The sequence below is a fragment of the Triturus cristatus genome, chromosome 10 (genome assembly GCF_964204655.1).
Source record: "Triturus cristatus chromosome 10, aTriCri1.1, whole genome shotgun sequence".
NCBI classification, from domain to species: Eukaryota; Metazoa; Chordata; class Amphibia; order Caudata; family Salamandridae; genus Triturus; species Triturus cristatus.
In genome coordinates, this window is record NC_140593.1 from 754,447,219 (window position 1) to 754,460,021 (window position 12,803).

Consider the following 12,803-nt stretch of genomic DNA (forward strand, 5'->3'; position numbering starts at 1 on the left):
GAGCAAGACGCAATAAATCTCTGCCTATAATTCTTCTATGCACACAGAGTCATGTTTTCACATTAGTCCCAAAACGAAATTTCTTTGCCAATTTGAAAGCACACTTACTGCTCTTTTTTTTTTCGGGGCAAGTGTAAATCACTTTTACACACTGTCACATTATGAAACCACCATGTGTAACTACAACAAAAACAATTCCCATTTCTATTATTCATTTCTTAAGTTACCACATACATCCCCTCTCAAACTCTAAACTCACCTTTAAAATTAGTTAGTTGTGAAAGAAATGTGACACTCAAACAGCAGATTATCAGAGCCAGGATCTCTGTTGTGTTCACCTCTCTCCTCTCAGCAGAACCAGATAATGGCAAACTTTCCCTCTATTTTTCCACACATATACATGTAAGTTTCAAATCTCAGTGCTTCCCCCTTTTTTTCAAATGTAATCACACATTTCTATTGGTTGAAAACCAACCCTTTTCCAAAAGTACCCTGCCCCCAACTTGACTTCTGCCTAGTACCCTTCCCCCAACTTGACTTCTGCCTGCTACCATAGCAACAGCTCATGGAACACTGCTGTGTGCAGTTAGGTCAGAAGTTCGACACACAATGTTTCAATTCCACAGAGCAAGAGTGCTTGACTTTTCAAACCTTACAGCAAATCCATAGTACTGTTCTTTGGTTACACATTTTTTTGTACCAATACAAAACATGCTTCTATTAATTTTCACATACAGCCTAGTTTTTATTCTAGAATGGTATGAAACAGCCAATCAGTTCTTTTAGTTTTAAAAAAATATGTATGCCTCCATTTCCAAACTGTCTTTCTTTTCATATTGCCATTCTACTGAAAGACACCTCCTGAGTGCATCCAGTTCTCCTTTGAAGATGTTCACAGTGTGGATTGTAGGGCACAGCTATGTCTTCTGGAGTGAAAAGTTTGCAGAGAAAACAGATATGGTGAGAGACCTTGCTTTGCCAAATGTAGACATTAAATGGATTGGTCAGAGAGGGTTAAAGTGGCACCAATTGATGCCATTGGTGAAATCCTTCATTCAAATCCAACACCCTGACCTCATAATAGTGCACTGTGGTGGCAATGACCTAGGCACTTTGACTGGGGTAGGTCTGGAAATGCTTATGAAGGACACCTTTGCACAACTGTTTACACTTTTCCCTAAAACTGCCTTTGTGTTTTCCAACATATGCCAAAGGCAAAAATGGAACTGGTCCAATCATTTCTGTCCGCAGATTGACAAAGCAAGAAAGCACGTCAACAAATCTGTTTCTGCTTTCCTCCGTGACTATGGTATGGGTGCCATTTACCACAACAACTTGCGTTATGACATGCAAGACATTTATAGAGGAGATGGTGTGCACTTCAATGATGAAGGGAACAGAGTCTTCCTCTTGAACCTTAGACTCTGCATCGGTACTTACTTGTAGGTACCACTAAAAAAATGACTTCATAAACACAACAGCTCTTTTTAGAGCTCCCTAATTTCTAAACTCTTAAATCTGCTTTTCATTTATCTATTTTTATTTTTTTACCGTACGCTTACCGTAAGCTTACCGTACGCGTACCCCGTGATTTTTTTTAAAATCAATAAATGTTTTTTTTGTACTTTTCTGTCCTTCTTTGACCCCCTTACAAATGTTAGGGGGTCTGTAACTCTCCTCATTGCCCCCTTTCCTTGTTTTCACTCTTTTTTTTCAGAGTGAAATACACAAAATGGCGGCCGCCGCTTCCTGGTTTCGGCCGATTCGAATGTTTACTAAGATCTAACAGCCAATCAGAATCGCGCTCGCGCACGCCGCCGTACGCTTACCGTAAGCGTACGGTAAGCGTACCGTAAGCGGGCTCAGATATATATATTGATTTAAAGGCTATTTTCTCAGAATCTACTGAACAGATTTACACCAAACCTACAAAAGGCACTTCCTTGACCTAGGGACTACCTCTCTGCCAAATTTTGAGTAATTCTGTTCAGCCGTTCGGGCTGTAGCTCGTTCTAAAGGTCCTATGGAAAAATGCATGGGAAAAACGCGTTTTGGGACCCCCCTTTTATCTCAGCCCCCGCTTGACGGATCCCCCCGAGACTTTCAGGGTAGGAGCGGAGCGTAGCGCCCCACCTATTTTGAGAAATTCGCGAGGATTCGTCGACCGGCGCCAAAGTTATTCAAAATAGAATGTTGAGGTTTTCCTATGGAAACGTGGTCCTAACTATAACTACCTACTGGCGACCGCCAGTAGGTAATGTATGTGTGTATATATATATTCAGTGAAAAAACCATAGGTTTCACACATGTTATAGTTAGCTGGACATTTTACCCGTAAAAAACCAATGAAATTGCCCCGTTATAGTTAGTTCAGCTAACTATAACTCGCGCGCCCGCAATGCACTGCTGATGACGTCACATATTACATCACTCATGACATGGTCAGTGACATCACTCATGACATCACTGATGACATCTCAAATGACATCACTGATGACCTCACTGATGACATCATCCAGTGAATGTGTGTTTTTCTGAAAATTAAATATGTTTTATATATGTATATCTCAAGGTCGATGGAAGAATAAATGGGTATATAAGTGTCTAAATGGATGATTTGTTTTTAAAAAATTGATTGTGTAACTGACTGATTAAGTGTATCTCTCACTTTGTGTATAAGTGGCTGCATGGGTTGGTGAGTAGCTACATGGGTGTCTATATAGGTTAGTAGTTGTTTTTTTGAGTATCAGTCTGAGTGTCTGTATGGTTCGGTGGGGGTATTACGTAGTGCATAGGTGCATGAATGAGTGACTCACTGTTTGTATGTGTTGAAGACAGCATGTGTGCAGGACTGTATGGGTGGATGAGTGTGTGTATGGGTGTGTTAGTGAGTGAATGACTGTCCCAATAGTGTCTTCAGGAGTAACTACATATGTTTTAAACTAGTATATGTGACTATTGGTGTATATATGTGAGTATATGTGAGAGGGAGAGATTGAAAGAGTTCCTGTATGAATAAGTATGTGTTTCTATAAGTGATTGTTTAAAAGACTAAGTATGTGTAAGTTTCCGTAGAAGTAAGTGTGGTGGTGTGTGTATAACTGTATATGCAGGTGAATGTATGTTTGATTCTTTATTAGCATGAGTGACTATGTGTGTGAGTAACTCTATGGATGAGTGGCATTATGTAACAGGATGTATAGGTGTATGAGTACATATGATGAGTGAGTACATGTATGAGTGACTGTATAGGACTGTTGGTGAATGAGTGGATGTGTATGTGGATCTTAGAATTACTGAAGAGGTTGTTGTAACTGGTATTGGTATGTCCATTGTTTTGAAAATTTTAGTCTCTATTTTTGAATGTGTGTATCAAAGCTTATATTAAGGTGAGAGGAGGTCTGCCACTCTATCACAAGGATGATGTCATCAGTGATGTCATCAGTGATGTCATTTGAGATGTCATCAGTGATGTCATGAGTGATGTCACTGACCATGTCATGAGTGATGTAATATGTGACGTCATCAGCAGTGCATTGCGGGCGCGTGAGTTATAGTTAGCTGAACTAACTATAACGGGGCAATTTCATTGGTTTTTTACGAGTAAAATGTCCAGCTAACTATAACATGTGTGAAACCTATGGTTTTTTCACTGAATTTCTAAGGTTTTTTAAATGCTAATTCCTAACTATAACGTGTGTGAAACCTATGGTTTTTTCAGTGAATTTCTAAGGTTTTTTAAATGCTAATTCCTAACTATAACGTGTGTGAAACCCATGGTTTTTTCAGTGAATTTGCAAGGTTTTTTAAATGCTAATTCCTAACTATAACGTGTGTGTAACCCATGGTTTTTTCAGTGAATTTGCAAGGTTTTTTAAATGCTAATTTTTTTTTTTATTCTTCATTTTTTTCAAACATATTTTTAATTTAATTTTCTTTCATTTTATAAAGACTATGCTTAAATTTTTAAAATCCTTAAATATTTTTTTTTAATATATTTTTTAAAATAAACATGTAAAATTTATTACCAGATTTTTTTTTTTTTTTTTTTTTTATAGTACCGTAAGCTCACGGTAAGCGTACGGTTTACGCAACGTCCGTAATCTATCTACGCTGCTTGCGTATAGTTACGCACTTTGCGTAGCCGCGCGTACTGCGCGTGGGACGCGTGCGCGCTTACGCCACACGCGCACGTTACGCGGAAGTGCCGGGGAGTGACTGTTATGCGCATGCGCGCAAGCGCGTGTCTTTTTTACGCGCACGCGTACTTTTTGCCGTAAGCGTACCGTAAGCGTACCGTAAGCGTACGGTAGGTCATGTGATCTTGAAACACAACTTTTGATTGGTTGAAACTACTTTCAGTTCTAGAACTCTCCTACACCACACCCATTCCCCTCATTTCTGCTTGTGATCCCTTGGGAGAAGGAGCTGGTTTGTCTTTGGGATACGATGGCAGAACAGCAGAGCTCTTCTGAGAGTGAGGCTAGCACCAGCAGCACTGTCTTGAGGCAGAGATCGAGGAAACAAAAGCCTTCTTATGTTTGGGATTATTTTACTTTTCCAGAAGGCCAGCAAAAGGTGAATGCACCCTTAGTTACTTGCAAGCTGTGTAAGCGTGTACTTTCTAGAGGTAATCCTAACAGGAAGTATTCCTTTGGGAATCACACCATGAAGAGACACCTCCAGGATGTACACAGAAGGACACATGGTCATCTTTTTGGAGGTAACTCTTCAGAAAGACGAGCCAGTACATCCACAGCAGCTCAGCCTGGACCATCATCTGCAGGGCTGACTCCTTCTTCTGCAGGTCAGGTGAGCCCTTCATCTGTGGGGGGAGAATCTCCTTTTGCTGGCCCTCTGGAAATGAACCTTCGATTTCGGAAGGTTGATATTCATTGCACATTTTGTAAAGGTCTAATTTGTCATAGGGAGACCAGTGTTTCCCTAGTGAACAACAAAATAGATCAGCACATTTGTAGCTTTGAATGATTTTCCCATGCTTCCTTTCCTCTGTCCCTGCATGAACACAACGGTTCTTTTAAGAGCCAACCTTATCTTTCATCTTTTTTTTACATATGTTTTTTAAAACCTTTTTTTTTTTTTTTTTACCGTACGCGTACGGTGCGCGTACCTTTTTTTTATTTTTTAAAAAAAACACTAAAAATCAATTATCACATTACAAGGTCCTTGAGAGACTACAATTATTATTATTGACTTACCATACTCACTCAAAAAAATATTTATTCATTTGTTTTTTTTAAAAATAGTTTTAAAAATGGTTGTAGTTTTCGAAAATTTTCTATATCGATCTGAAAAAAAAGAAAAAAGTATTAATATTTTTTTAACAATTTATAATACAGTATACATATTTACATTTTTTTCAAAAAAATATTTTTGCCTTATTTTTGCTGTTTTCAGAATATATTGCATTTCACTATAAATTGTGAAAGCAATTGCATTCATCATTTTACAGCGGGCAAAAAAAAATAACAATCTCAAAGATTGTATTAAAAAAGCCCAGAATCTCTTCTCACTTAAACTTATCATTACAGAAATGCATATTATTCTAAAAAAATATCATCTAAAAACAATACTTATTTCTTTAAAATACCGTCTGATATGTTTGTTTCAGAAGTATAATCACAATATTATATCTCAAATAACTCCAAAATACATCTGATTTCATTTCCTTTAGGCCAAATATTTTTTTTTTTTTTTTTTTTGGAATAAATTTCCAAGGGAAATCCATTAAAATTCTAAAGTTTAATCTGTCCAGATCTCACCGATTCTCTGTAACATTTTGGTTCACGAAAATTTTTTGAATAATTTATTTAGTCCACAATAGAATTGCTTACTTTTCCACATGGCCAAATAGTAATTTTTTAAATCATTTTTGAAAAAATTTCCAATGGCAGTCCAATAGCATTCCAAAATTTAAAATGTGCAGAAGTTACCGATTATCTATAAATTATTGGTTTTTCAAAATTGCATTAAAAATTAAAAAAGTCCACATTACAATTGGTTATCTTTCCTTTAGGCCAAATGATAATTTTAAAAATATTTTTTCTACAAAATTGCAATGGTAATCCAGTAAAATGGTAAAATTATTTTGTCCAGATCTTGCCAAGTCTCTCTAAAATTTAGGTTTCAGGAAGATTAGATAGGAATTTGCTAAATCAAAAGGCAAACGTTGTTTGAAAATCAATTGGGAATCATTACACAGTGTCCAGCCTTTTTCACATTTTAGATAAACTGTGTAATGTCCAGAAGTAACAGTAGGTCCATCATGGAAAATTATTGCAACAGTTACAAAAGTTTTTCCTGAAATTGATAATTGCTGTCCTGTAAACTTCTTTATTAAAGTATCCAATTTTGAACCATCAGCTCTACATCGTTGCATCATTAAAATTACATACTGTCCGTATTCCCTTAAAATTAATGTTGAAAACATGTCAGAATTACACTCACCACATTTCATGCTATGATTAGCATCTTTAACTAATTTTGCAAAAGTGACTGTTTTACTCTCTGGCAATGTCAAATAAATAAACCTTTCATTATCAACAATAGAGCCACATATATTATAACAATTATCACAACTATGTTCCCATTTATAAGAGAGACCAAAAAAAATGTCAATGGGAACTCCTTCTTCTTCCACTACCTGAAGAAAATACATCAAAAATTCGTGTGCATCTTGCTGTTCATTTTGAGAAAACTGTGTTCGTCCTGAACATACATCTAAAAGTTTTCTAATATCAGTAGCACTTTCTATTTGAGTTTTATCTTTACTCAGCTTTTGAAAAAGGAGACTCAGCTCTGAACAGAATCTTTTTCCCTGATTTACTATTATCTGCTCTTGCAAACTTTCCAGATAAAATGCAACATTCAGCACTACATTAGCGTAGCAGTTGACACCAGAGCTATTTTCAAAATGACATCCTACAACCTGTTCTTCATTGTCCTTTTTCTTTTTGCTTGCAATTACATCACTCCTCTTTTTTTTCCTCTTCTCTATATCTTCATTACAGATATTCTCATTTCTCCTTTTACGAGAAACTACACGTTTCTCCAACACAGGATACTGACCTAAATGAGGAGCATAGCTTCTTCTTAATCTATTATACTCCTTTACACAGTTTGTATCAGCACTAACTTTTGAGTCATCAAAGTCTATCATGAATAAACCTGATAATGTTTTGACTCGTGACAAAGCTACATATGCCATACCTTCTTTGAACACAGTTGAACCAATGTTCACAAATGCACAATCTACAGTCAATCCTTGAGACTTGTGGATAGTTACAGCATATGCTAGAGAAAACGGAAACTGCTTCCTACGTACATATAAGTCTTTCACAAGCATAAAACGAACTGTACAACGACAAATATCTTTAACTTCATCTATCTGATCAAATTTTATCTGTAAACATTCAATTCCTTCTTTTTTCTGATAATTAATAAAACCCACAACTCTTCCCATCGCTCCATTCACTAAGCCTTTCTCAACATCCAAATTTCTCCTTAAAAATACTCTACAGTTCATGCAAACATATAGATTTTTTTCTAATCCTGCTGTTTTGGAGATGTTCTTCTCTAGTGAGTCCAATTTATTTTTCAGTTTGCCTGTTACTGTGACAGTAATTCTTCCATCCTCAATTTTGTCCACTGCTTCCAATTTCCTGATCTCTTCCTTTTCCAATTTCAAAAGCTCCTCATTAAATATTGAGCATTCACGTAGAGTTGGCATTAAGCAGATGACACTTTTGTTTTCTGCAATATTCTTGTATATTTTCTCTGCAACTATTTCTTCCTTTGGAAATAAATTATGTAGCAGCCGACTCTGTAATGCTTTTTTCCCAACTTCTGTGAGTAGTCCAATTCTGATATCTTTCAGAATACTTCCATATTCTTCATCGTTTGCTTGCCTCATATTAGTTGTAAGTTCCTTGTACTCAAAGAAGGACCAAATATTTGTATTTCCAATGCTTCCCAATGACTTCTTCGTGTCTTCATGTGTCACAGTATTAAACACTGGTTGTCCTTTAACTGGAGTAAGTTGCAAAAGATCCCCAAAAACTATGACGTGTTTTCCACCAAATAACACGTCATAGTCTGTCTTCAAAATTTGCTGCATTCTTAAATGCACAAAGGCAAGCATTAAGTTTGATACCATGCTCACCTCATCAATAATGAGAACTTGCATCTTCTTCAATACTCTTGAAACTTCCAAGGATGCTTCTCCAGTTAGCTTGTTGAATTGTATTTTGTTCTCATGCTCCACTGGTAACATTAGCAAACGATGTAAGGTGATTCCTTTTATGTTATATGCTGCTAACCCAGTTGGAGCAGTAACCACACAAGACAAAGTAGAATCCGTTTTTTGCTTTAGGTAGCTTCTGATGACTTTAATTAGGAAACTTTTTCCAGTGCCAGCTTGTCCGCTTACATACATCCTGATTGGATGAAATGATGTGCATGAGCACTCTTTTTTTATATGTAGAAATCCGTGATCAATTTTGTTTTTGATCTCTTCATAAATGTGTTGCTGCTCTTGATTCAGTTGTCTTTCCAAATTTTGTAAGTCTATAAATTCTTCTTGAGCTTGATTCATAGCCGTTTCCACTTCATTCATGGCTATTGATGCTTCATTTTCAACGATTGGTTGTCCTAGGGGATCTTGACTGTATGTTCCTGAACTTTGGCTGTCCTGAGAACTGTCTCTAGCTATTTCTGCTGCAATTGTAGTTTCCTCTTCAATTTCTTCATTTAACATTTGCAGATAAGTTGAGAATGTACTGCATTGTATGCTGTCTTTGCAAGCATTAAAAGAATCTTCATAGCTCTGGAATTCTCCCAGTAGTTCATCCTCTGTACGCCATGGTTTAAACAACTGTAAAAGAGCCAAGTAGTAAAATTCTTTCTTGTCGGTTGTGTCGCAACTCAGCTTCCGGTGATTTATCAAACTTCCTTTGGTTTGCTTCACCAAACATCCTTCTTCACCAACAACTTTATATTTTCCACTGTTGATGTCTTCTGCAGCTTTCCGTGAATAAATGTAGTTCTGCAGCACTTCATAGAGACACATGTTCTCCAGATGATGACTTCTCTTGGGATAATATGTGTCCAACATGTTTGTTTTCAATATATCTGTACTTTCTGGGTCATTCTCGGCCAAATATTCAATTTCTCCAACAGATTTCAGTACCCGATTTCTCATTGCTGCAAGGCCTAAACTTGCCCAAATTATTCTTCTTGACTTCGAGTAGAGACTTGCAGAAGATAACCTATCTGAACATTCGTAGGATCCAATTTCTCGATGCGATAACATCTTCAAACTGAAACTGTACAGCTTCTTACTGACAGTCTTCTCGTGAGAAATCTCTTCCCACATTTCCTTCAATTCTGTTTTTTCTGATTTCGTAATGTAAGACGTTACATATCGTGCAACAGCAATGGAATTGTCAGCTACATACTGTATATCCATGTTAGCGTTCCACATGGATAAAATGACTGGGTTGTAGTCATTTATATTTTTTGATTCTTCTTTTCTTTTAAGGTTGTAGGTATTCTTAGGTGATTTTCTTGTGATAGTATGTCTCACAGCTGACATAAAACTGTTGACTCTTCCATTTGAAAGAACAGGTCTAGGAAATCCAAATCGACATTTAGTGTAGTATTTTTCTTTGCTCTTGTATTTCCGTCGACAGTATTTTCCACACCGATGACTTTGGAAACGTAGAACTTGCTCCTTTAACTTGTTCTCTTCTTTGCTTTTTGGTATACCACATGTTGCATATTCTTCAATGTAAGATAACACTGCTTCATCAGTATCTGTTTCAAACTTTGGGGCATCCTTGATCCACAGCAGCATATGAATATGAGGAGCACCTCTTGCCTGGTACTCTTTTCTCCAAAAGAAATCCACTACTTCTCCAAGGGGTGGATTTTTTTTATTGCAGATGAAGGACATCATAGCCTCAAATCTATGATTGAAATATCTGCAAACATTAACCGGATCCAATGAGCACAGTTCTCCTGCTGTCTTGTATTCGATGTTTTTAATGTTTGAATTTGCCTCTCGTAGAAAATCCAGTAAATCATCCCAAGCGTACTCGGCACAGCTTAGGGTAAGGAACCATGTTGGTGTTCCTAAATTGCGTAACATGCATTTTAGTTCACCATGGCGTCGGTACCAATATTCATTTGTCCCACGCTGACAAGCCATCAGATTGATCAGTTGTGTTTCCAAATGATCATCTCGGTGCTGCACTTTCTCCATAAAATCCTTAGCAGACACATTTTGTAAATGTACTCCACTTTTTAAAATGTGATTTACTGCATAAGACAGTGCAGACAAGTCGCTTTCAAATAAAAGATGGAACAAATAAGGAATACTTTGTCGAAATCTGGGATCTTCAGCATATAGTCTTGTAGTCCGATACTCTGAAGCTGGAATCTGTTCTGGACGTTCATCGTATCGTCCTCCTTTTCCTTTAGGAAACAGCTGGGGAAAACATCGAGCTTCCAAGCTCTCCTCCCATACACTCACGGGATTTCCTTTTGCTTTCTTCATCTGAAAGAGATCAATATTGTCTCCCATAACTTCTTTCGAATGGAGAGGATGTATGCTAAAATGTTCATAAATTTCTTCTTCCTTTGACTTGTCCACTTTTTCAATTTGTCCAGTTGGTGTTTCTGTGTGTTCTTGAAAATCTTCTTCTTCTTCTTCTTCTTCTATATAAATTGATTCATACCATTTGTTATTTTTTTTCAAATACAAATTTGCTCTTTGTACTTTCCGCACATCTACCAGCTCCTGCCAAATCTTCTTATTCTTTGTAGGTACACCATTAACCAGAATAATTAATGGTTCAGTTTCCAAAGTATCCGCATCAATAGTTTCCATATTTTTTTTCAAATCCAAGGGCAAATACACCACTCTACCTTTTAAACCTCTCAGTAAATCTGAAGGAGGTAATTTACCAGTTTTGGGCTCCATACGTACTATGGTCTGGAACGGATGAACACATTGAATGAGTATAGACTCATATGTATTTAATTCAGAAAGTTCAGCAGGAATAGCATCCAATTCTAAATTATTATGTACAGCTCTGGTCGGCATTCTATTTTCCTCTAACTTGTTGTAACAGTATTTACAAATACGCTGATCTTCACCCAATTCAAAACAATTTTCAAGAAATATATATGTGGCAAAATCCATCCACTTATAATTATCTTCATTTTCACTCTTTCTGTAGAGATCAACATTCCTAGTTTGTTTTCTATAATGAGTTCTGCGGCAACAAATACAAGTAACATTTGGTCTTTCATTAGAGACTATTGCAAATTTTGTTATGTGATCATTAAATGTGTTACTTACAGAGGGTTCTACATTCTCTTCCACTTCTGCCTCATTTACTGTGTCCTTCTCTGCACTGTTTTGTTCAGGACCAAAGTAACAAAACTGAATTTCATCAACAACCTTCTCTACATCTGATACCGTTCCTCGGAACAGAGCCCTATTCAATTCATTTAACTTTATTGCTGGACTTTTGGCAAAATACAACGGTCTCACAAACTTTCTCATTTCAGTATGATGAACAGCCAGCATCCTAAAATGATGGAAAACACTATTGCACACTTTTCTAGATAGACAAGCAAGAGAATGACCCTGCAAACCAGTATTCTCTCTCACTCTGCATGGATCCAGACTTTGAAGCACCTTAATCTTTTGTTTTACACTTTTTTTACTATATTCTCTTAGAAACTCTCGAAATCTGTCAATAGATTCCTGACGCACAGTGCAAATACTACTACAATTCCAAGTGTACACTGGGGCTTTAGGACGTCTCCCCATTGCCTCATCTGCCATCACTTGTACCTCATCTCTTGGAACCATTATCTCCTTCTCCATTATGCAACCATTTTTTACTTCGTATGAACGACCTCTGGTGTCAACTGCATGCAGCAAACTATTACTTTGAAAATAGCTCTCTTCATTAAAAAAAGGTTCACTACTTGAACTATGCATCCACTTTCCTAAAAACACTTTACAAAAGTTTGTTCTGTTCACTACTCTTTTGCTTTTGCTTTGTGATTTCAGTACATTAACCATTTTATCTAATGTACGCATCCTATTCAAAATTAATATGAATAGTTTCCTTTTTAATTCTAATGCTTTTGCTGCAATGGCTTCAATTTCTTTTTTTCTCTTGTAATATTTTGCCTTTTGCTTATATTTCTTTACATCCTTTATCAAATTGGACATAACTCTTCTCTGAAACATTTTTCTACGTATCTCTTTAAACGCTGTTTTTCTGTTTATGTTAAACTTTTCAATTGCAGAAGGTATATTTGCATTAACTAAATTCTCAATTTTTTGCTGTTCTCTATGTTTTGTTACATTTTTCCGAGGACAGACATTTTGTACATTTTTCTTTGTTTTGAATATTTTGTTAAGAAATTGTTTTTTCTGCTTACCAGAAGATTTTTTCTTTTTCCCAACATGAGCATCTTCTACTAACTTTGGTCCTCCAGTTGTCTTCAAATATAGTTTTTTTTTTAGCGTTTTTTGAGCTCGAGATTTTGTAGGCATCTTAAATTTTGTTCACTGTTCTTCAGCAATACCTGAAAAAAACTAAAAAAAAATCCTTTATTGTATTTAAATATATTACTACATTTGTTTTCACAATAGTCATAAAACAAAATTTCTTTGCCAATTTGAATGCACACAAACTGCTCTTTTTTTTGGGCAAGTGAAAATCTCTTTTACAAACTGTCACATTATGAAACCACTTTTC